General features: G+C 34.5%; 1 protein-coding gene across 1 annotated transcript in view; it reads right to left on the bottom strand.

Moving 5' to 3' along the window:
* LOC101901487 (uncharacterized) overlaps positions 1-24,272 on the bottom strand; it is a 115,705-nt gene that overhangs the window by 13,013 nt on the left and 78,420 nt on the right. The window lies entirely within an intron of this gene.

Here is a 24,272-nt window from a genome sequence, read left to right as displayed (position 1 = left end):
ATATTCAACTAAATTGTGGAAAATTAAGTGAAAATAATTTATTTTCTCTAAAGTGAACAGCAACAGCAAAAACAACAAGAGGAACAACAATACCCAGTAATGCAATCTCAGCCAACATCCGAAAAATGAAAAACTCTCAACAATAGGCCTACGCAGTGGAGATTGTGATTTTCAGTTTCAGTTTCTTTTTTTTTTTTTTTTTTTGTTCGTCTCTTTTGTTTTAATAAATTAGTATTTTATACAACAACCAACAACAGATACCGGCCGGTAGTTGGTTAGACAAATGGACAGAGATATATGGATGTGGGTCATTCCACTTTTGGAGAGGTTAAAGGGAGGATAAGTTAATTTTCATCCACAGATTTTGTCCGAGATCGTGGGAAATAATTTCAATATATTTTTTTTTGCAAATCATTTACGATTATGTGAAGTAAATCTTAGGAGACAGTTTCCCAGAAAATTTAAAGATTTATAAAAATTTTAGGAACTTAGCTGATACGATTTTTAAGAAATTTGTTCAAATAATAATTTCATTTGATTACACTTCACAAAGTAATGAAAATTTTGAATTAAATCTATAATGCAATATTTGCAATGCCACTTTTCGAAATATGGAAAAATACGCAAATTTTTCCAACCTCTGAGCCAAAGAGGAATTGTGAGTGCGAAATAGAAAACCATCAAGCGATCGGGCTTCCTACGTCATTGAAAGCTGAAAAACTACTGAGTGCCTGCAAAGTTTACTGATCGATGGTGAGTTTTATAGAAAAAACTATAATTGTGTGTGAGGTGTGGTGAATTGCGCATGGGCGGTGTGTTGGCTCAGACTGAGCCAGAAGGTCAAACTAAAATTGTTTTAGGTCTAATTCAAAAAGTGTTATTGTAATTCGAAACATTTAGTTTGTAATTCGAGTATTCCACTTTAGACTCGACCAAATCCGTTTCAGGACATTTAGAGTCGATCTAGGGATGCTCGATGTCATATTTCACACATCTTTTTATCTCTACTAACACAAGATCTGGTAGCTCCCTCACAAAGGGTCAAAATTTTGATTTGATCAGTGAAGCTCAAAAAACACGCTTCAACATCCGATTCCACTCACACTTAGTACACCTCAATATTTCCATCAACCCAAAGATGATAGAGACCGGACCATTTCTTCTGGTATCTCCCCCACATTGGGTTCAAGATTTTGAAAAACAAATCGCTCAAAGAAATTTCACACATACAGACATCATTGCTAACACAAGATGATATATTTCTGCGAACTCCTTCTTGTACCGCACCCACAAACAGTTGCAATTTTCAATATTTTTATACCCTCCACCTTGGAAAGCAGGGTATATTAACTTTGTCATTCCGTTTGTAACATCCTTAAATATTCGTCTTAGACCCCATAAAGCATATATATATTCATAATCAGCATAAAATTCTAAGTCGATTTAACGATGTCCGTCTGTCTGTCTGTCTGTCTGTCTGTCTGTCTGTCTGTCTGTTGAAATCACGATGCAGCCCACATTATTTGACGTAGAGCGCCAAAGTTTAGCAGAGCTATTTGCATTGTGTCTAGGATGGTTGGTATTGAAAATGAGATATATCGGTCCACGTTCTGGTATAGTCCCCATATAACGGTACCTCCCGATATTCGGTATTTTGATGATTTATGCCACATTTTTCACGGATGTGTCTGGAAATTGGTATTTGTAGGTCATAACGGGTCCCTGAGCGTGTGGCAAAACATTGCATGTATGTGTCCATGATTTGGTATAGCCCCCGTACAACGGTACCTCCCAATATTCGGTATTTTGATGATTTTTGCAACTTTTTTTCACGGATTTGTCTGAAAATTGGTATTTGTTGGTCATAATGGGTTCCAGCTCCGGTGGCGAAACATTGCATGTATGGGTCCATGATTTAGTATAGCCCCCATATAACAGTTCCTCCCGATATTCGGCATTTTTATGGTTTCTGTCACATTTTTTCAGTGATTTGTCTAAAAATTGGTATTTGTGGGTCATAATGGTTCCTAGCGAAACATTGTAATTATAGGTCCACGTTTTGGTGTAGCCCCCATATAACGGTACCTCCCGATATTCGGCATTTTAATGGTTTCTAATGCTTCTTCTACCCTAAGGTGGAAGGTATTAAAAGTTTGGCCCGGCCGAACTTAATGTTTTTTTACTTGTTTCTGTCATAACTTGCGAAACAAGTGAACAATTCTTTACAACTTGCTATATCTATATATTTCTCCAACAAGAAATCTCAAATTAATATGGAATTTATAATTTCGCATGATATTGGATATAAAAGATCGATTTTCTTATTATTTTGCAAATACTAATATTTATACCCTACACTACCTATTGGTAAGGGTGTTACTTTTGAGAATCTTCATAGAATCACTTTCTGAGTCGATTTATGCATGTCAGTTCGTCTGTCGGTCCGTTTGCCCATTCGTTCTTGTAAACAAGTATGCTGGTCGCATATATTATCAGATTCGATGAAATTTCCCAAAGAAAATTTGTTTGGTCCAAAGACGAACCCTGATCGGTTCAAATTTAGATACAGCTCCCATATATATATTTTTTTTTTTTTTGATTTCAGATTTTTTTGAGCACCAAATGGCTAATATGAGCCCAAATTGACTGAATTTTGGCACTTTCGACTGAATACATCCTAGAAACAAGTAATTCAAATTTGGTGAATATCGGTTCAGATATATCTATAGCTCCCACATATATGTTTCCTCCAATTTGGTATTAAAGTACATTGCATGCGTAATATGCGCGCCACTAGAATGATATTTGATACCGGAAGTCAGATGTATCTCGAAAAACTCTCTGCTCTTAATCAAGATCGGTTCAGACTTTTATATACCTTCGATATACATCTTCATCCGATGTTATGGTTATTGTTCATTTTAGATGTAATATCAGCCCAAATTGGATTTGGATTTTTTCATATTCAACCGAATTTTTCCATTAGTTGAAATTCGTTCTGGTATATCTATTGCTCCAATAAACCCGCCCGATTGTTGACCTTTCCTTACTGTTCTGAGTGCTTTAAATGGCATTGCCACATGGCTTTAATTTAGCTCTCAAAAAAGTTTTTTTATCGGCTTGGGAACCCAAAAAAAAAAAAAAATATGTATTCTTGATCAGAGTAAAATTCCATGTCGATTAAATAGGCTCAAATGATTGATATGCAAAGTTTATATATTGGTTTCGCTCTCATATAATATTATCTTCCGACATTCTTTGACAAACTGTGCCCTAATTTGATATTTGATGTTTTCAGTATAGATTATTAAGTTCTAGAAAATTGCTGATAAAAATTCACGTCTACGTGTAGCCTCCTATGATGGAAAATTGCCCACATTTTCGTATAGCTCACATATAACTGTACTCTGCATTCGGTAATTTGTCCAGAATTATTCCAAATTCGGAATTTAGTGTTCGCAATGGGTAGTGCTTTCTCTGACAGAAAATTGTCCACATAAATTTATGCCTTTGTGTAGCACCGATTTGGTGTCAAACTTTCCGGTACCTTCCAACATTCGGTATTTTGATCATTTTAGTCATATTTTGCAACAGAATAATCTTTAAGTTTGGAGTTCATAATAAGCTCCACCTTTTCTGGCAGATATTTGGTTGTAACGGTCTACGTTTCTATGTAGCCCCATGTTAATTTAGGATATTCGGAATTTTTGGAATTATAGTGGCATTTTGCAAGTGCCTTCCTAATGGTGGACGGTGTTAAAAGTTCTGCCCGGTCGAAATTAGCTTTTTTACTTGTTTATCCTCAATCATATCCCCCAAATTTCCAGAAGTTAGAAGTTCCACAATATGAGGGATATACCTGTATTGAAGAAGCTGATTTAATTGAAAACTAATGTTTAAATTAACCAGTAAAGAAAGACCTAAAGTCGGGCGGGGCCGATTTTATGATACCCTACACCACTTTATTAATTTAGTAGCGCTGCGCATAACAATTAAAAGCTTTTTATGGCAGAATTCAATCATACACGCTATGATTATAATTATAATTTAAAATTCAAAGTAATAAATATGCCGAAGCATTTGTATCTTTTAAATTCGGACTTGTATTGTCCATCAAAATCAAATAAAGATATATATGGGAGCTATATCCAAATCTGAACCGATCTCGATAAAATTTGGCAAAGACATTTGTGAGCTGTATATGATATATTTCCCTGAATATTGTTGTTATCGGATGAACAATATATATGGGAGCTATAGCTATATCTGAACCGATCTTGGCATACAACCTTCTAGACTCAATTCGGTCGTATGTGCCAAATTCCATCGCTTTTGGGCAAATATTAGACGTCTGGTGTACAATAAAAGGTAAATCGGACGAAGTTATATATGGGAGCTATATCCAAATCTGAACCGATCTCTATAAAATTTGGCAAAGGTATTTCTGAGCTGCATTTGATATATTTCCCCAAATATTGTTGTTACAGAGTGCATATTACGGCTGCGGAGGACAAAAATAACAAATCGGATGAACAATATATATGGGAGCTATAGCTATATCTGAACCGATTTCGATCAAATTTGGCACACTTATTATCATGCCTAATTTGATTGTATGTGCAAAATTCCATACAATTCGGGCTAATATTACACGGTTGGTGCACAATAATAGGCAAATCGGACGAAGATATATATGATTATCTCCAATTATCTTCGTCCTTGGGCCAAACAAATGTTGTTTGGAAAATTTCATCTCAATCGGATAATAAATGCGATCTGCATTTTGTTCACAAGAATATATGGACAGACGGACGGACGGACGGACAGACGGACTGACATGCATAAATCAACTCAGAAAGTGATTCTATGCAGATCATCAAAAGGAACTATGGGTCTATCTCGCTTCCTTCTCCGTGTTACAAACAAATGCACAAAGACATTATACCCTGACCACCTTGTGGTGTAGGGTATAATGACCACCTTGTGGTGTAGGGTATAAAAACTAGCGATAATCAGAAGGTTCTTTTGAACTACCCACTGAGAAATTTACAGTACAGCTGATTGGGTGAAATTTGGAATGGGAAATCGGATCGCAGATCTTGGAAATATTGAAAATCAGGAGGTACAATTATTATTTGAAGTCTATACCAAAATGTGGAGCGATATGGCGCATTTTTATTACCAAACATCTTGTGAATCAAGAGATACAATAAAATTAAGCTACAAAAAAATTAAATTAAGCACTGAAAATCCAAAAAGTTTAATTGAAGTAGGTTTGGTTGGAATTCAGTGCAAAAAAAAAAACGCTAAAGTAACAAAAAACAGGAGCTATAACTTAATGGAGACTTGATATACGAGTGGATTTATTCTGAAAATGGTTCCGACTGCAATGGAAACCCGTAATGCCAAATTACAGCTGACTTTGTTAGAGTTAGAGAACACAGGTTTCGAAATCTTAAAACGCAAGATCTACCATTATATGGGGGTTATACCTTATATGGACCGAAATGGCCTATTTTTAATACCAAAAAATTTAGGAATCGTTATATAAAAAAATTGGGGCTCTTGCGAAAAGTTAAACTAACCACTAAAAATCCGAAATGTTTAATAAAAGCCGATTTTCTTGGAAATTAGGGCAGAATACCTTAAAGCAAGGAAAAACAGATGGTTTCGTTAAAAAGGGACTTTACAAAAGTTGGACCTACATTGAATATTTGTTTTTCTATTTTAAGAATTAAACTACCCCATTTACTATTTGAAAAATTGGAGCAAAATCGGATCATAAATTCTCTTCCTGAGCAGTAAAATATTTTTTTTTGAAAAATGTCACTTATTGTAGGGGCGGTACATGAAGAAGTGGGTCGATATTGCCCTTCTCCGTACTCGATCAAAGTTTGATAATAATATTACGATGTAGCAAGTTTGGACCAAATCGGACACTCAATTCGAGAGTTATCGTGTGCACCAGCCAGACATCGATTTGGTCCAAGAGACCTAGGGTCTAAAGTCGTTATTTCGATGAGACACGTTTTGGCCTATTAAATAATATATACCTTCTCTAGCCATATGGCTGAGGGTATAAATGTACCATGTTCATATTTGTAATGGAATACCCCATACATAATTATTTTCAGTATATTCGTATGTTATCTCGATACAAGTGTGTACGTCACTAAATTGTTATGCTACACAGCAAAGTCTGTACTAAATTGTTGGTACTTTACAACAAATAGATGGTAATATATCTTCTTTAAAATAGAAGTTTTCGTTGTGTATGTATGTGCGTGTGTATGAGTGTGTGCTTCTGTTTTAACTCCAACATGAGACCCTGGAGTTTTAATAGCTATATCACCTAAACAAAAAAAAAAATGAAAACAACATTTGGGGAATGATGTAGTGGTGAATCACGTTTTCGCATAACATTTATGGAAGGAGGTCATTAAGGATAAATGTGTTGCTCACAATGATTGAAGTCTGATGCATGATAAAAAAATCTACAACTTTTAAAAACGTATGCTAACAAGGCATTTTTTCTTAAAAAAGGCTTTAACTTTATTTGTCCACCTTGTTGGGGATATAAATAACAAAAAAAAAAAAAAAAAAAAAATGTTAAGCTGGCTTGATTTAGTAACGCTTCCATTGGGAATTGCGATTTTCCAATTGTCAACAAAAAAGTGCTTTTTGTTTTTGGTTTTAGTCCATGTGAGAAAAGATATTTTACATTTTTTTTTGACAAATAAAGAATATCAAATGAACACAATGTCCTTGATTTCTTATAATTAATGGTGGATATATAATTTTACAGCATTTCCAAATCTTTAGACAAAAATTAATCTCAACTCACATATACATCTGCACATAGCAATCTTGCTAACTAGGACTTGGGTATTCCACCAATTTTCCTCTTAAACTCTGACACTTGCACCATTCATAGTGTCCTTGGTCTAGCGGTTGGTAATGTTTCTGAGGCGTTTCCTCTTCTTCTTCTCCGTATTTTTGATAAATTATTGCCCTTGTTGTTGCCTACCATTGCCGGCACGGTAATTCTAGATAATTTATGTTTTATTTACCTCCTAAGTAATTTCCTGCAATATGCTGCTACAAATATTTTGATTTATGTACTTGGTTTCAGTATGAAATATAAGTACTTTTTCCCCGCCATGGATGAAGGGAACAAATATAGCATATATGCCATGCCCTGCCTTGGGAGGAAACATTCTAATTATTGCAATGTATTTTTAGATCCTTATGAAATACTCTGCAGGGAGAGAGAAGATATTTCACACATACCCACATTCATTTAAATAAAAAACGAAATGAATATTTAAAATGGAAATTGTTTTGATGGGGTAACAAATTACTTTGGAAATTTATAATTTGTACAGATTTTACATAGATTGAAGATTGGTTTCTAGAAATATGTAACGAGTACAGATCTTCTATAAACATTTGCAGGTCTACCATATATAAAAGAAACTTTATAGATTTTCATAGAAAAAAATATTTTTTTTAAAAGTTTTCTACCCGTATGATGTAATATAAGTATGTAAGGTAGTCGATCTGCTCTCTATTTACGACCAGGCCAAAATCTATAGAATTCCTAAAAATGTCTCCTATTGCCAAAATTAATTTACTTTCTAAAACCCCTTCCATAAATATAAGCCTTGTGAACGGTACTTCATCGTCTGTAAAGTTATAACTATCTTTAGAAGACATGTAAAGTACTTCTCATGACGTTCTTGCCATAGAAGAATTGTAAGAGACCTACTCCCTACAGAAAATCTGCAAAGGGTCTTCTATCCATAGAAGTACTGTAGAAGGTCATCTACCCATATCAGGGTTGTAAGGGGTCGTCTATCTGTGCAAGGCCAGTGAACGATTTTTATTTAAGACCTACAAAATGTCGTATATCGAAGACCTGAAAAGGTTTTCTTATTCATAGAACTCCATAGTGTATCTTCCAAATGTCTCCTATATATAGAAGAGATGTAAATGGTCTTTCTGCCTATGAGAGCTGTTAATAGATTCAAATTAGACCTGTAAATTTTCAATACCTTCTGTATAATAAATCTCTTGAATGGTCTATATGTATTTATAGAAGCCCTTAACATACCTTTTATTCTTCCATTCATTGAAGAAGATATATAAAAGGGGTTCAATCCATAGATGACATGAAAAAGGCCTTCGATCCACGGAAGATAGGATAGCACTCCAGCATTTAAATGTGAATAAATATTTTGTGTCTCGTATGGCTTGTGAGCTGGACATATCGCAATATTCCATTCGGCAAGTATTGAAAAATGAGCTCGGGGTAAAGCCATTGATATTCTGTAGGGTGTATTAAAGCCTTGGGCACGCAAACATTTTAACCGCAGACCTTGGACATTCTAACAGGACTCAGCACCATTGCACTCAGCACGCGCCACACAAGAATAGTTAAAAAATTAGGTTCCCCGCTTCATTTCCAGCTCACAATGGCCACCAAAATCTCCGGAGACCAATCCGTTGGACTATTGTGTCTGGAGTATTTTGGAAAGCAAGGTTGGCACTAAATTTTGAATACCCTCCACCATTTGGAACAATTTTGGAGATTAAAAAAAAAAAATAAAATAATAATAATAATAAACGAGTACAAAATCTGTTTCTAATCTACACGAAGACGTGGACCTGCACAGACAATTTTCTGTCTTAGGCTGTAGTATCCATTACGAACTTCAAATACCAAATTTGAAACAATTCCGATGAATATTGTCGCTAAATTAATCAAACATCGAATATCGGGAGGTACCTTTACATGGGGGCTATACCAAAACGTTGACGTACATGACCCATTTTTAATACCAAAAGTCCTGCAGACATAATATACATTTAAGTGGACCTACATGACCCATTTTCAATACCAAAAGTCCTGCAGACATAATATACATTTAAGTAAAATTTTATCATTCTACTTCGGAAGCTAGAGTTATTTCCACTGATGGACAGACGGATTGACATCGCTAGAATTCATGCTGATCAAGAATATAATTTCATGCTGATCAAGAATATATATGTATATATATATATATATATATATATATATATATATATATATATATATATATATATATATATATATATATATATATATATATATATATATATATATATATATATATGTATATATATATTTATATATAAATTAAACATAACGTTCTTTTTCGAGTGACAAAATGGGACTGACTTTATTTTTCCTTTATTCTTAAAATTAAGTTTTGTTGGACAATGTATTTAGTGCAACGTTAGCACTTTTGATTTTATTATTTCTTAGAGTTAGGTTTCTTAAAATGTAAGCATTTATCTGTTGTTTATACGAATGAATGACATGAATGCATTGTAAGCATTTTGCAAGCATATTTAAGTGCCATCGAACTTGCACGCGCAACAGAAACAGAAATAAAGAAGTTAACGTTAACTCCTCCCCTCTTTAAACCGGGCGTCCTCGATCGGTCAAAAATAGGGAATATGAGAAATTCTTCGTATTCCCGGCAATTCCACTACTTCCGGCATAGGAACACGATTACGTGCGTCATACGGACATGAATCTGCTATAGACGGGGTGAGTATAATTTCTTTTCCCCTTTTGCAGATCTTGGACCTTATAATGAAAACGTTTATCAATATTATCGCGAAGGAGGTAAGTCCAAAATTTGTGGTTTGACCCCACTCGTATTTGCCTCCCAATAAATTTATGGCTTTTGTGTTACTAATTTGAATTTCTTTAATTGACTCTAAAGAGAGCGTCTCTTCTATACTGAGAACAGACTCCCTAGGTTGCAGAATCGCCGGTAATGGTTGAATATGGCTTATTTCAAAAAAGGAATATGATTTGTCGGAAATACTTAGTGTAGTGTTGCTATATTGGATGACATACGATCCAATAAGTCTTTGTGTAACATTATTTATTAGGATTGTTTCATTGAAATTATTTAACAGGATTACCCCTGGAGAAACTTCTTCAACTGTTGGTACTGTTTTGTTATCAGTTACCGTGCAATTCGATGTCTTGCTATTTAGCAAATTAGAAATACAGGTGTTATTCTCTATAGCTTCTAAGTTTATGCTATTACAGATACTTATATTATTGTATTTCATGCATTCACTCTTGATTCCGTATAATTTTAAATCTTGTTTGCACATTATTACATTTTCGAATTTTAATTTATTGACGAACTTCTCAAATTTTATAGGTTTCAGTAATAATCTATTACAAACTTTGTTGTCTGTCATTGGTATTCTAATAATATAAATGATAGATTGATTATTAGTTGCGATTTTTATTTGAGCAAATTCAAAGATTTCTTCTACATTAACAAATGGTATTGAATCTTTTTCAATTATATTTTTAATAATATTTATCTCGTCAGATGAAAGTATGAATGAGTTTACAATTCCTATTTTTGCCCAATGGATAGCGTATTGAATATTTACAATTTCTTGTTTTAATATTTCTATTTTAAATTTTAATTTTGAACTTAATCTATCTCTGTTTACATCACTGTAATTTATACTTTTTATTATTTCATTAGTTATTTGTGTTAACTCATTAATTTTTCTCAATGACAATTTGTTAATTACAACTTGTTTATTATTGTTTTCTAGAACTTCATTAGTTTTCTGAGTTATTATTTCAAAATCATCGTGGTCTGGATTTCCAGCAATCCATTTCCACGCTGAACCTATAAAATTCAATGATCGTTTATTTTTCACGTTTGGCTTCAAACGGTCCAAGTATCCTTGAATCTCTGTCAGCTCATGGGTTAGGAAGGGATGAAGGAAATGGTGTTTGGTTATGTTCTGGGAAAGGATGTTTTGTAGGGAATTTATTGTTTCTTGATATTTGTCGATGTCAATGATATGAATTATCCTGAAGTTACCATCTTGAATTTTTGCCAAACCGGAATCAAACGCAACAATTTGAGAGTTTGTATAGTCCAAAATCTTGACATAGGCGGTCGCCGTGGCGAATAAAAATCTGAAAATATTTGATTTCTTAATTTCTGATATTGTTTTTGTGTACGGTTTTTCCTGATTCTGTAATAACAGTTGTATTTTGGTTTTCTTTTACTATTTCTTGTCTGTATGCCTTACTTAACTTTGTCCCAAGTCTCCTATTCTCTTTTACGAATATGATTTCTCCTGGCGTATAGGTTTTTGGTTGAGTCCTTTTCTTATTGTGGTAGTTAATATCTTCTGCTTGTTTTTCTTTAAGCCTTTGGGCAATTTCGGATCTTTCTTTCTCTATATCATCCTGACTCATGTTTGCCCTTTTTCCAAGAAATGCTTCAACTGGTTTCTTTTGAATGCTTGAGTGTATTGTGTTATTATATTCGTAAATGGATCTATGTAAAAGCTCTGAGAAGGATTTGTGTAAGTTCTGTGCTTTTAGACATCGCATTATCTCTGACAGTGTAGAGTGGAACCGCTCAATTTGCCCATTTACAGTACTACTGTACGGCGGGATTTTGAACAATTTGATGTTGTACTGATTTTCTAACATGAAAACTATTGCTTTGGAATTAAAAGATCTTTCGTTGTCGATAACTATTATTTCAGGAATTCCAAAGGATATGACTAATTCCCTAAGTGGTTCTTTAATGTCTTCTGCTGATCTTGATTTCAGAATTTTTGCTTGAGCGTATTTAGAAAACTTGTCTATAGCCGTCAATACGGATGTCTTTTCGGTTATGTAAATGTCTATGTGAACAATCTGTCCAGGATTTTGTGGGATAGGTGTTTCCTGTAGGCCTATCTTATTAGGATGTCTATCGTATTTGTTTTCTTTGCAAACTTTACATTGATCGACTATTTTCTTAATTTTAGCTTGCATTCTGGGAAAGTAGTACTTTGTCAATAACTGTGCTTTATTTTCTACGCTATTTCGGTGTGCTCTATTATGTTCAGCAATAATCTTGTTTTCTTGGTCTTCATCATTTTTCAAGTCGGTTACCATTTGTCTTGAATATTTGACTTTGTATTGTGTGAAATTATCACGGAACACTTCTTGCAATACTCCCAAGATTTCGTCATTAGTCTTTAAGCAGTTTGTTACCGATGGGTTTAAATATTTCTTCAAAATGTCTCTGAGAAATTCTGGTGTAATATTTCGTTCATTTATAGTATGTCTGTGATAAGTTGGAAAGACAATTTCAAATTTATAAGATGGTTCATCATCTTCTGAAGAGATGAGAATTTGATTCTTAAATGCGTTTATCGGAGCGTCAGTGTATTGTATTAAATTATGAGATGAGCTTTCATGACTGTGTTGGGTCGAAGTCAGAGCATTTATCTCTTCTGGTTCTTTAGGAGGTCTTGATAGTGTATCGGCAACTACATTTGTACTACCGGGTTTGTATAGTAATTCGTAATTGAATTCCTCAAGGAAGGCTTTCCATCTTCTTAGCTTGAAATTAGCTGTTTTATTATTCAATGCGTATGTCAGTGGAAGGTGATCGGTATAAATTTTAAGTTTGGCAGAACCGTAAAGGTAGTTTCTGAGGGATTTTGGAGCCCAAGTAATTGCAAGCATCTCCTTTTCGTTTGTTGCATAATGTTCCTCTTCCTTTTTGAAAGTTTTAGACAAAAATACAATTGGTTTATTATCTTGTGAAAGCACTGCGCCCATTGCATAGTGCGAAGCGTCAGTAGTAAGTTCAAATTCTTTATTAAAATCGGGATATGCCAATATTACGTCTTCCGATGACAATATTCTCTTTAATTTATTAAAAGCTTCTACTGCTTCTTGATCGAGATCTATAGCCATTTTATTGGAAACGTATTTGGACGCACGTCCTGCCTCCCCCCTTAAATATATTGTCAGAGGTTTAGAAATTTTGGCATAATCTCTAATAAAGCGTCTGTAGAAATTACAAAGTCCTAAAAATGATCTTAAGTCTTTTAGTGTTAACGGAAGTGGAAATTTTTCTATTGCTTCAACCCTTTTTGGGTTTGTTTTTATACCGGAATCGGATATTATGAAACCTAGGAATTCAACTTCTTTTTTCAAAAATTCACATTTGTCGAGTTGTACCTTTATATTGGCTTTCTCTAATGTCTCGAATATGGTTGAAATATTCTTGAGATGTGAATCTTCATCCTCTGCGAATATTATTATATCATCCATATAGATGAAACATATTTTGCCAATGTGCTCCCTAAGAATGTCGTCCAAGGCTCGTTGGAATATGGACGGAGCATTTTTCAAACCAAATGGAAGTCGAGTGAATTCGTATTTTGCATTATTAATAGAAAAGGCAGTTTTTTCTCTATCACTTTCCCTAAGTAATATTTGGTGAAATCCACTTTTTAAATCTAATACACTAAACAGTTTATTTTTTCCTATTTGTGGTAGGATTTCATTTATTTCTGGGATGGGATATCTATCTCGAATTGTCTCCTTATTTAATTTTCTATAGTCTATCACCATTCTGTATTTCACTTTGCCTGATGCATCCGATTTTTTTTGGCACGATCCAGATGGGTGAATTGTATGGTGACCGTGAAGGTCTAATTATACCTTGATCGAGGAGTTCCTTTATCTGTTTTTCTACTTCTCCTTTCAAATGCATAGGGTAGGGATAAAATTTTGAATAAACTGGTTCGACATTGGTAGTCTGAATATCGGCGACTACTGTCGTAGTGTAAGTAAGTTTTTGATTTGGTTCCCCAAAGAGTGATTTATGCCTTTGGATCACTAGATCTAATTTTTGTTTCTCTTGTGGGGTTAAATGGTCTGTCCTAAGGTCGATAGTGTTCACAGATCTAGATAATTTCTGCTTTATTTTCACTTTTATTCTATTGTCTATAAGCATGTAGTCTTTTGACGTATAAATGACAGCAGATAATTTTTTTAAGCTATCGTTTCCTAAAATTCCGTCAAAAGATTTAAGGGTTGGTAAAAGGAAGAATTGTAGAGGGCAACAATTTTTGTCAAAAAGATTAATAAAAGTGTGTTGTGTTATTGCTGTTTTTCCTCCTACTGAGTTTGCAAAAAACGGGGTTTTATTTTCTAAAGGATTTTTTATAAGTCCAGGTTGGATATAGTTTTTATTTGAACCCGTATCAATCAAGATTTTAAGAATTTGCCCTGAATTCGTCCTACATTGAAAATAAGGTAAGGACGAATTCGTTAATCTAAAAAATGAATATCTACGAATTCTTGTGTATCTTCTTTGTCATCGTTGTCAAGAACATCATATTGATTTTTTATGTAATCATTGAGATCAGATAATTGTTCTTGATTTTCATACTGCTCTAACATTGTTTCGTATTCTTCAGCGGTGGGACCTAATTCATCTGTGTCTACATGAAAATTTCTTTGTGCCTTATCAGGTCTCCTAAATTGGTCAGAATGTTCTGATGGTCTCTTTCCATAAAATCTATTATTTTGTGCTGGCCTATTCATATAGTTAACAGCTCGGGATTGCATGGAAGCATCTATTTCCATCGGCTCAGGCTTGGGCTGAGGTTTTGGTGCTGTTGGTCTTGGTGGTTGCAAATTTTGATTTTGGGGGTAATTATGTTGATTATAATTATTACGAGGATAAATAGGAGGATTAGAATTATTTTGTCGAACACCAGAGTGTTGTGGCAAATATGCCAATTGTGGGTAAAATGGCATCTGATTCGTATTTTGAAAATGAGTTTTTGGATGGGGTGGTTTCTGAAAATTTAGTCTATTATTTTTAACTGTTGGATTGTGTGAGTTAGCAAATTGTGCTCTAGCGAATTGATTTTCCATTTTGAGACATAATTGTAGTGCTTGTGGGAGATCCGTCGGTTCTTTCATGCCAAGATGAATTGACATTTGTCCTTTTAGTCCTCTTATGAAAATGTCTAAAGCTTTATCCCTATAAGTTTGGGCTAGGATATCTAGAGCTTCTTTACCTACATCGAGACATGACAATTTGTTCATAATAAGCGTAAGGTGTGAATACACTTCTTGATAAAAATCTTGGATACTGTTGTTACCTTGTATTAAGGTTGTCATTTGATATTCTAGTGTCGTAAGATCACGCTTATCTGCGTAGTGAAGCGTTAGACACTTTGAAATACTACTCCAATTAAGGGGTGTATTGTAAGACTCTAAGGCCGCATCGGCATTACCGATGATTTTATTCCTTATGGTGTTAAGGATGGCAAAGTATTTTGGGGTACCTTTTGTAGATTCGTATAACTTAAGGATCCTTTCGACACTCTTTTTCCAAGAGCTGAATTCCGATGCTTTTCCTGAAAATTCTCTCAAGCTTCTCACTACGTCGGGTACTTTATCTAAATCTGTCAAGTTTTCTCTATATCTGACGTCGATAGTTTCGTCTTCGCCTGCTATGTCTGAACTAGGTCTTAAAATTGGGCTATGGCAATTTGGCATTGCTGTGCACAGATTCTGGCAATGGTTTGTTCCATGTTTGCTGAATTTATTGCGCTATTATTGTTATTATTATTCTGTCCGTTATTATTTTGTCCGTCGGAGTTATTGACGTTAAGGATGGGTGGTCGGATAAGGTTATTTGGGTTGGACATTTTAAACGATCACTATTTAGTTGTTAACCTTTTAGAACACAAATTATATTTTTACAATTTTGTTTTGTTTTAACTTTTCAGAATTAATAATAGGAAAATTGTTTTATCAATGTTTTTAGTTTTTGGGTTTTTTTTTTTTTTTTTAAACGCTATCACTTTTTATCTCTAAATTTACAATACAACTTTATAGAGCATGCCGTCTGTTTTGTTTTAACTTTTCAAAATTAATAATAGGGAAATTGTTTTTATCAATGTTTTTAGTTTTTTTTCTTCACTTAAACACTATCACTTTTCTTTCTAAACTTACAATAAAACTTTGTAGAGCATGCCGTCTCCTGTTGATTCTCCGTATTCCTTTTTGCTTCCGCTACTAAGGGGGTGTCTTCAATCTTTTGAGCCGGCTGGATGTCGTTGACTCTCTCGTACTCCACAAGTTTTTCCCACAGCTTTTGGGGATTTAGTGTTGATTTACAGCCTTTATAGGGTGTCTTCTTCAACAGGTTATTGATGTTTTTAGTTACCAGTACGCAGCTTTATGAGGTGCCTTCTTCCACAGGTTTTGATGTTTTTAGTTAGCAGTTTGCAGCTTATGAGGTGCCTTTATTAATTTGCAGCCGTTTGGGTGCTTTAATTTTTAGTTGACAGTTTGCAGCTTCATGAGGTGCCTTTATTAACTTTGCAGCCGTTTGGGTGCTTTTAATTTTTCGTTGGGCGCCAATTAAACATAACGTTCTTTTTCGAGTGACAAAATGGGACTGACTTTATTTTTCCTTTATTCTTAAAATTAAGTTTTGTTGGACAATGTATTTAGTGCAACGTTAGCACTTTTGATTTTATTATTTCTTAGAGTTAGGTTTCTTAAAATGTAAGCATTTATCTGTTGTTTATACGAATGAATGACATGAATGCATTGTAAGCATTTTGCAAGCATATTTAAGTGCCATCGAACTTGCACGCGCAACAGAAACAGAAATAAAGAAGTTAACGTTAACTTATATATATATACCTTGTGGGGTCTAAAATGTATATTTTGAGGTGTAACAAAATTAATGACAATCTTAATATACCCTCTATACTGTGGTGGAGGGTATAAAAATGTAAGTTATGGCGTTTAACTTTGTTGCAGTTTTTTTATCTCACCCTGTATATTACACCTTATGTACTTTTGGCAGTATTTTAGTTTGCTTGTAAAACCGTACCATCAACCGTACTCTCTGTGATCAATAAAATAGGTATCATTAGTCTAAATAGGAAGGGGCCTATACCTTCTTGCATGACACACTGTTAGTTTTTTTTTTTCTTTTTTTATTTTATTACGAAATTTAAAATTTAAAAAAGTTATTTTTTTAACAAACCCCCAACACAAATATTTGGTCACATCAAAATCATGTGAATGGAATTTTAAATATTTTAACAACTAGTTTAGCATACCATACCCTATTCCCAACATCTTTATGGAATGGACACACTTTCATGTTCGCCTGCATCCACACAGCAAAAAAAAAAGAGAGCAAACTTTAAAAAAACAAAACTCCAATTTATAAACAAGAAATCCCAAGTACGAAAAATAAAATCTCAACAAAGACACACAGAAAATAAAATATGTATAAATTTCCAGGTCTCGTACACTTTTTACCTAGTTTCCCAAAATCCAACACAATTTTATAAACCTAATCTGATTAGATGCTAGGCTACAGCTAAAGCACAAGATATATTACGGCATATTTATATAAAAAATGCCAAAATAAACAACAAAATTTCCATACACGTACACATTGAGGCAAGGACTCGTGCTGAGACACGCCACCTCGCCCCAACCCCACTTTGTGTTACTTGGCACAGCACATGAGGTGCATATGGATTTCCCGGCACGACTGAAACTTTAAAATATTTTATGTCTTAAACCGAAAAAATGAGGATGGGAAAGTGGGGCGACTGCTTCAGGTAGCTGTGATGGAATAAGAATGAATTATAAACAAATTCCCTCTCCGACATAATCCCTTTATGATATCCGTCCGTTGAACGTATGGCCGTACGTACCGTTCTAATAGAAGCCGGAGTCGGAAAATAAATATACAAATAAACGTATATTAGATGTCATATTCCACCATGATGACGACCATAAAAAATTCCAACAGCATAACGTGACAGTTTTCCCAACAACAGATGCTGCATAAATTTAAGTTCTCTCTGTTGAGAGTGTGAGTGAGAGAGAGTAAGGCACACATTGTAAATAAAGTAACTAAACATTTTTTGGCGAACAAACAGAAGGAAAAAGTTAAACAAAAAAGAAAAAAAAAACAGAAACGAAGTGGTCATAATATTGCTTAACCAAGCAGATGAAGGACAGTTGGTGTTTCTACACAAATGAAGGATAATATTTCAAGGCTCTTTTTCTAGCTGGTCTAAATTCCATTATTCAGTTTTCGTTTCATGTTCCTTTTTTTGGGGAGTTTATCTGTCCAGTTTACTTTAAATTTTGCTGGCACTTTGTGGCTTAGCATAAATATTGTCATTTTTATATTCGCAACGCTTTTGCTGAACTGCCCTTAACCAAAAGAAACAAATCAACATTTTTATTTTATTATGTTGTATTTATATGAACGGTAATTCACTTCTGCTGTTCTTCATAAAGACGACATGTCGGAAAAAAACTTCTCAGCACCAAAATCTACAAAATTAGGATAATTCGGTATCGTATTCTCCGTCGTTTTTGAAAATACCGTTTTTGAAATACAATCTTTAATGAACCTTGCAATCTTCAACAGAAGAGGATAGTTTTTCATCTTGGTTGGAAAATGATGTCTGGGTATTGAATTAAAAAATACAGTTTCCTAATCTATGAAAGACCATTAAGTCGTCCTCAATAGAAGAAGACTTGAAGGTCTCCTACGGCGAAAGGCCCTCCTTTCTTCTAGGACATAAGTTCATCTGATATTCTATGACAGAAGAATATAGGTTATTTCATGTATAAAAGAATACTCCCTGCTCTTCTAAAATGTAAGATCTCCTACTTCTATGATGGGGAAGTTTGGTTTTCTATGACCGTACGGTCGTTTGAGAAGAAGACGTTGACGTATTCTTTAATAAAGACTACAAGGTATTTGGCCTTAAGGTCTTTTATGGAGGGAAGAGAAGACTTTGAGGTCTTTTATGGAAATAAGACCATGAGGTCTTCTACAGAGAGACGAAGTCTTTAATGGAAAAGAGCATGCAGTCTTCTACGAAAAGCATTAAAAAGTCCTCTATTGAGTGGAAGTTGAGGGATTCTGTGAAGAAAAACTTGAGGTCTCTTTGAAGATGATAAGAACTTGAGGTGGTCTATGAAGAAAAGTTTGAGGTCTTTTATGGAGAATAGAAGAGCACAAGATCGTCTATGGAGAATAGAAGACCTTGCGGTCTTCCATGAAGAATAGAGCACCTTGTGGTCTTCTATGGAAAGTAGAAGACCTTGAGGTATTCTATTGAAAAGCGAACCTTTTAGGTCTTCTAGAGAAATTTGAAGAACTTGATGTGTTCTATGGATAAAAGAAGAACTTGGATCTTCTTTGGAAAATAACAGACCTTAAGGTCTTCTTTGGAAAATAGAAGACCTTGGATAATAGAAGACCTTGAGGTCTTCTGTGAAAAATGGGAGATATGAAAAATGGTGGTCTATGGAGAATAGAAGACCTTGCGGTCTTCCATGGAGAACAGAAGCCCTTGTGGTCTTCTATGGAAAATAGAAGACTTTGAGGTATTCTCTTGAAAAGCGAAGACTTTGAGGTCTTCTACGGAAACTAGAAGAACTTGATGTGTTCTTTGGATAAAAGAAGAATTTGGATCTTCTTTGGAAAATAGGAGAACTTAAGGTCTTTTTGGAAAATAGAAGACCTTGAGGTCTTCTATGAAAAATGGAAGATCTTAAGGTCTCCAATGGTGAATGGAGTTCTTGAAGTCTTCTATGGGTAATAAAAGATATTGAGGTCTCCTCTGGGATTTAAAAGATCTTGAGTTCTACTCTGGGTAATAGAAGACCTTGAAGTCTTCTATGGACAATAGATGACCGTGATAGAAGACCTCAAGGTCTTCTATGGACACAAGGTCTTCTATGCAGAAGAGAAGACGTTGAGTTGTTCTATGCAGAGGAGAAAACATTAAGTTCTTCTATGCAGAAGTGAAGACCTTCAGGTGTTCCATGGAGAAGAGAAAACCTTTAGGTCTTCTAAGGAGAAGAGAAGACCTTGGCGACTTCTAATGAGTAGAAAATATCCTTTTTTCAATGGAGAAGATAAGGATTTTGAGGTCTTATACGGAGAAGATAAGACCTTGTCATATTTTTTTGGAGAAGAACCTTGAGGAAAAGATGACCTTGAGGTTTTCTGTGGAGAAGAGGTCTCCTATGAAAGTAACATTGAGTTCAGTGAGTTCTTCCATGAAGAAGGCCTTGAGATTTTCTTTGAAAAAGTCCAGATATTCGTTTATGAAGACGACCTTGGGGTTACCTATGAACAAGATATTGAAGTCTTCTATAAAAAATACCTTGAAGTCGTCTATAAAGAAGATCTTGAAATCTTCGATTAAGAAGGCCTTGTAGTTTTCTATAAGTACACCTTGAAGTTTTCTGTGAAGAAGGTCTCAGTATTAGAGGTTCTTGTGGTCTTATATGAATGTATATAATTTTTTTTTAGCGGAAAAAATGTTCTTTAACGAAATCATACCTTTGTAAGATCTATTTGTGTTCCTTAAAAATAAACATGCATCGTACAATAACAAGATTGTACGATGCCATTGCCATTGTACGATCTACCCTACTTTTGGAGAACTGAAAAATTCCTTAATTTCATTGAAAAATACATTTTTGTTTTCCAATGATATTTTGATATATGATATTTTGATATTAAATATTATCAGTTTTGGTATTTTATTGAAGATGGACTTCATAGTTTCTATTAGCTAAGACCTTGAGGTTGGTTTTCTATCAATACACAATCAGTTTTTCGCTAGTCTAAAATAGCTTTCAAAAATATTTTCTGATTTTCCATAAATTGAATCTTCCCCTTGAATCTTCCCCTTAAAAAATTTAGACTGTTTTTTCACTGAAGCTCTTTCAAATACATGACAACATAAAATAGGAAATGGCAGATTCTTTCTCTTAAAATTTATGATAACAAAAAATATATTTTTATCTTGCCTCCTCTACCACATCCACCGCATGTCCTTGCATAATTATACACTTTAAAATTATAATTGTTTTACTTAAGAGCTGCTCGCTTTTTTGCCTTTGTTGTTGTTGTTGTTTTCCTTCATTATACCACTAGAAATGTTGTTGATATTGCCATTGCAAAAATGATGTAGTGCTATTCTTGAGACACATCTGTGTTTTCTAAGTTTCCTTTGGCTGGTATTTACTTAGTAATGGATGTAAGAGTGTGTGTGTGTTTTGCGTGTTGGACTCTGTCTATTTACCGTCATTGCCTTGTTTTCTAAATGAGCGGATATATTGATGCTCGACGGTACTGTGTACAGTGTAGAGGTATGTGCATGTGTGTGGGTATGGGTGAACAAGTTGTTGTCTTAGTCGAGGTGTGGAGAGAGAGAGAGTGGGAGGGTGGCACTCTAAGTATTTGCTCTTACTGTGTGAGTGTAAAGTGCAATTTGTTGCCATTTTTTGTTTTGTTTCTCTTTTCTCTTCTCATCCAAACAACATTTTGCCATATTCTCTCCGCTGCCTTATCTTGGCCTTATTGTTCATGGTCTTGAAAACAATAAAAAGACGACTAATGTAAACAATAGACTTACACATATTCTATTGGCATTGAGAAGAAGACGATGACGACGACAACAACAACAACGACAAGGTGAGATGTAGAGTAGAAATGGAAACAAATATATACAGAATAGCAATTCAAAAACTTAAATGGAATGGTAAAAGTATTATAGTTTGGTTGTCGTTGTTGCTGTTATTTTTGTTGCCACAGTTAGTGACAATGGATTGATGTCAGACAGACAATACACAATTGTGAATGTCCATAAGTGCCGCAGTTGTATGGCAAGAAGTATTAAGCGGTATTAGCAGGTTTCGAAACTGAGTAGAAAAAACAATTTCAAGTGCATTTCATTTCTTATTTTGTTTTGCTCTGTGAGAGCAGATATGACAGATGTGACTATGTAAGTGGTGGTGAGTTAATAAATATTGGTTTCATTGTGTCTAATGCATAGATGCCCAATGTAATAGTGTTGGTGAGAGCGACAAAATAACACTGGAAGAAAAGATTTTTCTATTCATTTTATTTAGTCGTCAACGGGATAGCGACGAAAGCATATGTGTGGCGGGTGTCGTCATTTTTTTTCTTTTTCTATGAAATGTAAAATTAATGAATATACATGTTTTAGTAATACTCTTGATAAATGCATTTATTTAAGTAGTTTCAAAATGTTTTTTTTTAATTATATTTCTTATTTTTTTTTAATGTCTTATAACATATAAAACATTGCATATCATCAAAAGCATTTTGTATCATAAAATACTTTTCAAATGACATCATTGACATATCGCAATAATTTTCAGTTTATGTGTTCACTAACAGCAGTCTCGATTACGATTAAATGTTAATATTACACAGAACTTCTGCCTGTGTAGCTTGTCTCTCCCACTCATATTTCTGCTTTCCTATTGGTTGATTGGCGATCAAACAAAAGAGCGTAAGAATACGTGTGAGTTGAAATTGCTGAAATCAGCCACTACTGGGCATCTATGGTCTAATGGTATTTTTTAGAAGCAAAGATTAGGTTTGTTGAACCAAAGAGTATTTTGTTGATATTTACAATTTAAGTTCAGTATGGACAATTCACTCAAGAATTATTGAGGTGCTGAAAATAATATAAATTCTAAAGTCTTCTAATAAAGAAAATATGTATAGATTTAATTCAACTGGATCAGATGATGCATATGCATTTATACCCTATAACACTATCATATGAGGGTACTATTAGCTTAATTAGTGCAAAAAGTATGTTACATATCTAAATATTAGTTCTAGACCACGATTTAGTGTACATAAAGAATAGGGGGAAATGGCCCCGAAATTTTGCTCGGACTTATGGTTCCGTTCAGAATCTGGCATACATCGAACAACAACATTGGTATGTATTAATTACATGTAATGTTATTCTAACGAACGAAATATTCCGCAAAACATTGGTTTCAAACCTGTTGGAAAACGGACTGATCGAACGTTGGAATATACATCCGTCCTTTAAATTGTAAATTAATACATTTGTTGTGTTCTTGTTCATTGTAAAGACAAATTTGTAAAAGAGCGGATTTTCGAATTAGCTCCAAGAGAACAGCTTGGCTCAGAATATACAGGGAGAGATGAAACAAATGCAACCAACTTCAGACTGCTGTCATTTCTAAACCACTCGTCCGACAGCTGTTAAAATTATTCAAGTGACAGTTCATTATATTGTTTACAAGCGTACAAAAGCATTTTGGTGAGAATTTTCCAGAAAAAAGTTATTCGTAATGGAGTTCAAACGTGATAGTGTGATTTCATTATATTTGGCTGGAAAACCACAAGTGCCTGTCGTTAGAGGACTCGAGCATTTGAATGTGAATAAATCTCTTGTTCCTTGTACAATTGCTCTTTACCGTGACACTGGTAGCGTAGCCCGACGTCAAGTAAGTGGACGGAAGAAAGCAGCAACATCAGCTGAAATGGTTCGAAAAGTAAAGAAGCGACTTGATCGAAACCCGCGTCGCCGTGCCCAAAAAAATGGCTCGTGAGAAAGTGAGCTCGGGTTAATGCCATTGCAATTCCAGAAAGTGCAAGAACTTGCACAGCAACAAAAGAGTTAAAGAGTTGCTTCGCTTGGTCAAAACTGGTGAACTGCCGAATTTGGTTTTCTCCGATGAGAAAACATTCGTTGTCCAGCAGTTTGTAAACAAACAAAATGATCGTGTTTACTTGACGAAGAGGTCAGCTGAAAATGTGCACATTTTCGGTTGGCCACCAGATCTCACGCACCGGTCATTGTGATGGTGTGGGCCATCAGAACAGCCTATGGTCGCTCTCCGCTCGTACCATCAGAATTAGTGCCGAATATTATCGCGAAAATATTCTGTAGGGTGTATTAAAGCCTTAAGCTCGTAAACATTTTGGCCGCAGACCTTGGACATTCCAACAGGACTCAGCATCTTCGCACTCAGCACGCGCCAACCAAGAATGGTTACAAAATGAGGTTCCTCGTTTCATTTTCAGGGCACAATGGCCACCAAAATCTTCGGACACAAATCCGTTGGACTATTGTGTCCGGAGTATTTTGGAAAGCAAGGTTAGCACTAAAATACCAAAGTGTCGATCACCCCAAGCCTCAATGGGCCAAAATACCGCTGAGCAACATTCAGGCATCATGTGACGGTTTCATTGTCCATTTTAAGGTCATAATTCGGGCCAAAGATGACCAATTCGAACAAATCTAAACTTATTCTAAAATTTGATGTTATAAATAAAATTTAAAAAAAGAACGTAAAAATTATGGCTTTTGACTTTGTTGTATTTTTTTCTCATACAGAAAATTCTAGGAATAAAATAAATAACAATAAGAATAAAGCAGAATAATTTATATTGTGTCTAGGATGGCTGAATGAGATATATCGGTCCATGTTTTGGTATATCTGTCATATAACGGTACCTCTCGATATTAGGTATTTTGATGATTTTTGCCAC

The sequence above is a fragment of the Musca domestica genome, unplaced genomic scaffold (genome assembly GCF_030504385.1).
Source record: "Musca domestica strain aabys unplaced genomic scaffold, Musca_domestica.polishedcontigs.V.1.1 3, whole genome shotgun sequence".
NCBI classification, from domain to species: domain Eukaryota; kingdom Metazoa; phylum Arthropoda; class Insecta; order Diptera; family Muscidae; genus Musca; species Musca domestica.
The sequence above is the reverse complement of the archived record's forward strand: the minus strand, read 5'-3'. Positions and strand labels throughout refer to the sequence as shown.